The sequence below is a fragment of the Chrysochloris asiatica genome, unplaced genomic scaffold (assembly GCF_000296735.1).
Source record: "Chrysochloris asiatica unplaced genomic scaffold, ChrAsi1.0 scaffold00007, whole genome shotgun sequence".
In the NCBI taxonomy this organism is placed as follows: domain Eukaryota; kingdom Metazoa; phylum Chordata; class Mammalia; order Afrosoricida; family Chrysochloridae; genus Chrysochloris; species Chrysochloris asiatica.
The window spans coordinates 35,954,349-35,959,869 of NW_006408525.1; the positions used below are offsets into that span (position 1 = coordinate 35,954,349).

At 41.0% G+C, this 5,521-nt stretch overlaps 1 non-coding gene across 1 annotated transcript; it reads left to right on the forward strand.

Annotated features, from left to right (window-relative positions):
* Positions 1 to 3,023: 3,023 nt before the first annotated feature.
* On the forward strand, positions 3,024 to 3,096 carry TRNAR-CCG. Its single transcript has one exon. It is a non-coding gene; the product is annotated as a tRNA-Arg (tRNA).
* Positions 3,097 to 5,521: the final 2,425 nt, after the last annotated feature.

The window sequence follows — 5,521 nt, forward strand, 5'->3', positions numbered from 1 at the left end:
GTCCATTCAGAGGCACATTGGAAGAAAGCCCTGGCAAACGACTTATAAAAAATCAGCCTTTGAAAACTCTATGGAGCACAGTTCTACTCTGATACATGTGGGGTTGTCATGAATGAGACTGGATGACAACTGATTCTATACACGTATGTGTTGTGTGCATGCACGGGTGCATGTGTGTGGTCTGTCTTGCACTTTGAAAGAATCTTGTGTGATTTTCTAAAAGTATACATTGACCATTTGGAACAAATTAGATCACTGAGTTATACAGATCTTCTAAATGTTCACACATTGCACATACAACATCCATAACTCACAATCTTCATGTTGTTGTTGTTAAGTGCTGTAGAATCAGTTCTGACCCATAGCCACCTGTATAGGCTTTCCGAAGAGCAGCTGGTGAATTTGAACTGCCAACCTTGTGATTCAAACCGACTTGGCAGTCCAGAACATTAGCCCACAGTGCCACACCAGGGCTCCCTTATTCTTTATATCATCCCCTATATCATCAGAAAGGAGACCTGGTGTGGCTCAGTAGGATAAGCACTGGACTGCTAGCCACAAGGTTGGCAGTTCAAACCCACCAGCTGATCCTTGGAAACCTTATACTAATGAGTTGGGACTGATTTGACAGCATTTACAACAACAATTTGGAAGTCATGGATGCAAGGTTTTTAATAATTCAGATTTCCTCTTGAGGGTTCAAACTGTGTTAATTTTCCTTGATATGACAAGTAACAAGTTTACTTTGTCCATTTTCTTCTTTGAAGTGTGTGCCAAATACCCAAGTCTGAAGAATCATCGTTTGTCAGTCTTTCGAGTAAAAACTGTGTCCATTAAAAAAGTGACTAGTTCAGTTCAAACACTGCACCCGTGGTTTTGCAGAAGATAGGCACTGTATTTGTGCATGTATGTGTGGTGAAATATAGATAACAAAAGGCTTGCCATCTTAACTATTTTTTAGAGTACAATTCAGTGACAATTATTTTCACCATGTTGTGTTACCATCACCACTTTCAATTTCTAAATGTTACATCACCTCAGTAACTCTCATCCCCACCCAACCATGAATAAACTTTTGTCTCTATGCATTTGCATAGTCAAGATATTTCATATAAGTGGAACGATACACTAGTTGTCCTTTTGTGTCTGACTAATTAAATTCAACTAACACATGGATGAACTTTAAAAACATTATGCTAAGTTAAATTGTTGCCAAGCCAACATTCCGTCACAGAGCAACTCTGTATAGGGTTCACAAGGAGTAGCTGGTAGGTTTGAACTGTACAACTCATAGTGACCCTGTATAGGAACAACTACTGTTTGGAGTGGAGTCCTGGTGTGGCGCTGTGGGTTAATGTGCCAGATTGCAAAGTCAGTTTGAACTGCAAGTTTGGTGGTTCAGGCTCACAGCTGCTCCTTGGAAACCCTACACAGGATTGCTATGTGTCGAAAACGACAACAACTGTTTTGTTGTTATAAAATGTTGTTAAATGTAAAGCTTAGACGTTTTACATCACTCTAAACAGTTGTTTAGAAATAGATATTTGGATTTCTGGTGTGGCACTGTAGGATCAGCACTGGACTGTCAACTACAAGGTTGGCAGTTCAAATCTACCAGCTGATCCTCGGAAACCCCATCCAGGGTCATTATGAATTGGAATTGACTCAATGGCATTTAACAATAACAACAAACTAGTCAGAGTCCTGGTGTGGCGCTGTAGAATAAACACCACCCGCTCCTTGTAAATCCTCTAAAGGGTCGCTATGAGTTGGAACCCACACAGCAGTACTCAACAATTTAACTAGGCATGTTTTCAAGATGAGGCGCAGTTGCTCCTTGGAAACCCTATACTGGGTAGCTATGAGTCCCAACCAAAGGCACTTAACAACAACCTCATGAAAAGGCAGGTAACAAAACACGATACACATAGAACTTAAAGCTCACCAAAATGTCAATAGTGGTTAATTTCTGGCGGTAGAAAATAGTCAGTTTCAATTTTTTTTGTTTGACTTACCTGTGTTTGTTGCAACTAACAGGTATTATGTATTTAAGAAGAAAAAAAAATCAAATTTCAAAATTAATTTTTTAATATACATGCAGTATACGTGGGGATACTATATAAGGAACTAGAAACTCTAAATGTTTAAGGATGACCTAGCCTTACAGTAGTTGTGGAAGGGGGGATCTGCGTTTTTTGGTAGTTGTTTTAAAAAGTGCCTTAGAGTCGGTTCCAACTCAGGAGACCCTGTATAGAGTTTCTGAGGCTTTAAAAATCTTTGCAGAAGGCTTTGTCGGTCTCCTTGGTAGCAGCTGGTGGGCTCGAACCGCTGACCATGTGGTTCGCAGTCCTGCGTTTATCTAACCTGAAACCTGGGAAGGAGAGGATGCAGACAGGTGTGGGGAGAGAAGGAAGGGTGGAATGGAAACTCTCTGGGTGAAAAGGCCTGTTTACCTCAAGATAGAGGCCCGTACATGAGAAAAAGTTTGTTGTATAAATAAAGAGAAGAGGGAGGTGTAAGGGACGGGAAAATTGGTGGTAGTTGCGGGGGTGAGTTAATGGGAGCGGACCTCCCTCTCCTTGATCCGCTGCTCTGAGGGTCTCAAGAAGAAAGCAGACGCCCTGTCCACTCAGGTCAACTGAACTAGAATGCGGGGAGGGTGGGACACAAAGGGGCAGGCACTGGCATTTTGTGTAAAGCTCCCCAAGTGAGCCTAATGTACAGCCAGATCTAACAACCGGCACAGAAAAACTAAGCGAAGAGATCGCCCAAGTCATGACCCGCGTGCCAGCCACGCAGTCCCTGCTGCGGGGTTGGTTACGCCACCCGCAGGCACACCGGCGGCATTAGCTGCGGCTCTGAGTGGACGGCGGTGAAGGGCGCAGGCGCGCACAGTTGCTGCCGCCGCCTTGGGGCGGCTCCCAAATCACACGCCACCCGACGCGGGGGCCGTGGAGCGTGGGGGCGGGGGCGAGATGATGGCATCGCGTAAGGAGACGGTGTGAGAACCCGGATCCTGTGGTGACCCAGTGGCCTAATGGATAAGGCATCAGCCTCCGGAGCTGGGGATTGTGGGTTCGAGTCCCATCTGGGTCGCACGGGATCTAGTTTTGGTGGAGAGAGAAGCACTGCCGGCCGAAAAGATTTTGAAGTGGTTATTTGCCATCTATGCAATGAATTGGAGGAGGCCAATTGTATTATAAATTAGGAAATGTTTCTGAGAAAAAGACTGCAATTGGGATCTTGAAAGTAAAAGCTAAGATCTGGCAAAAAGATAAGAATTAACTCTTTATTCTGATTTTTTCTTTCTTCTTTATAAAAAATGTCAACACATAGGTAACAAAACATTAGCCATTTCTGTAATCCTCACATGTACGGTTCAGTGACATTATGTTCATCATGCTGTTATACTGATTTAAAACAACAAACTAGCCGTAAAAAACACAAACTGGCATACTGTCGTACTTTTTCCAGCTGAACTTTGCGATGGTCAGCCACACTTGTAAAACTTTCTCTCTCCATCCTTATCCCAAGGGTTGTGAAAGTCATCCAACTGTACTGGCTCCAGGCAGATTTATTTCCAGTATTAAAGAGAGTTTATAGAAAGGCAAATGTGCTGTTACAACATACTAATGTAATAAACATAATTTATGGTTTCTGTTCTCAAAGTATTAGCAACAACGAATTGTGGTTACAACGTCTGGGATACTTGTGTGTGTGTGGTTGATTTGCAAATTAGTGTAATAAAAGAAATTTAGAGTTTTAGCTTTTTTGACCAGTTCAGTAGTCTAGCCTTAAAAGCTTAAACTTTTCTTTAAAATGTGTACAAGGGGATTATCACCGAATTAATTTCCACTGCTTAAAAACAACTAAGCACTTAATGCATTATGGTATCCTGGAATGGATCCTGTAACAGAATGAGGACATTGGTGGAAAAACTAGTGGAATCCGAACAGTCTGGAGTTCATTAATAGTAATGTAACTATTTCTTAGATTTATTAATCTTGACAAATGTACATTGTAATGTGGATGCTAACGTTAGGAAAACTGGATGAGAAGTATTTGGGAACTCACTGTACCATCTCTGCAACAATTTTTTTTTGTAAATCTAAAATTGTTCCAAAATAAAAAGTTTATTTTAGAAAGACAATAGCTAAACAACCAGCAGAGAATTTTAACATTTAAAATTAGGGATATAGTGCTGAAGCATTAAATTAGAAAGCATTAATAAAGAATGCTAGGGATTATTTCCAGCTCCGATTCTGGTATCTCTGAGGTGGTGGCCATGTTTGTTGGTAAGCGATGGGCGCTCTAGACTTCTGGACGACATCATCTCCTGCCTCCCATCTTTAGCAAGCACCTCGGGACACTGCATGGTGACAATCTATACCTGACCCCAAACTACAAAATGCAAGAAGGTACAACAATTGGTCAGGAAAAGAAAGAAGAAACAGAAGGTGTGGCTCATTGCTTCCATGAATAACTGCTTCCTTTCCCATGAGACCAAAAGAACAGTGCCTGGCTACCATTACTGAACATTTTGATCAAAGAGTCTGTAGAAGAATCCTGATCAAAAAGGGGAAAATGCAAAACAGAATTTCAAATTCTTATGAAATTTGTACATTCTGGAGTCATGGAGGCTGGATGAACCCCTCAAACTATTGCCTTGAGATAAATAATCTTTATACTTTAAACCAAAAATACCTCCTGAAGTCACCTTAAAACCAAACAATTGTAGTTTAGCTTAAAGATCTGCCTTGAGCACTATGCTTTTGAAAGAACAATCTATATGGAATCAAATTGACAACAGCAACCCAAATATTAGGGCAGTGAATTTATGTTAATTTCGGAGGAACAACTCAGACAAGAGAGTGTACAACTAGGAGAATGTAATCGATGTTACTGAATCCTGTATGTCGAAGCTGTCTAGTAAGTGTATGTTCTGCTGTGTGGATTTCAAGAGGCACACACACACACACATTGATATTTATATAAAGATTGTATTCTGATCTTGAAATGCCCTGGTAGGTGGAGAGAACAAATGAATCCCAGGTTCTCTTCCCTTTGGGCTTCTGCCTGAGCTGCCCAGTTGTTCCTGGTGCTGGTCACTTCACTTACCTACCTCTCATCACTCTCCTTCAACCTCTTCCAGCCCAGGTGTTTCTCTCTGGCAGGTGTTTTGTGGATCATTCACCATAGTTCATTCAACTGAAGTCAGCAAACATTTTTATATTTACATAATTTAAATTACATTTAAAAATAAAATATGTACTCATGAATAAATTTAACAAATGTTTAGATGAGGAAAATGCTAAAAACATTGAGAGGAAAACAGACTCAAAGAAAGCTTATTAGTTGCCACCGAGTTGGTTCTAATTCATAATGACCCTATACAACAGAACAGAACCTCTTCAGAGTATTCAAGAACAAACATGTCTGTTTGAGGACTAATGTGCACCTGACCCAAGCCATGATATTTTCAATAACCTATTGAGCTCTGGTAGCGTAGTGGTTACGAATC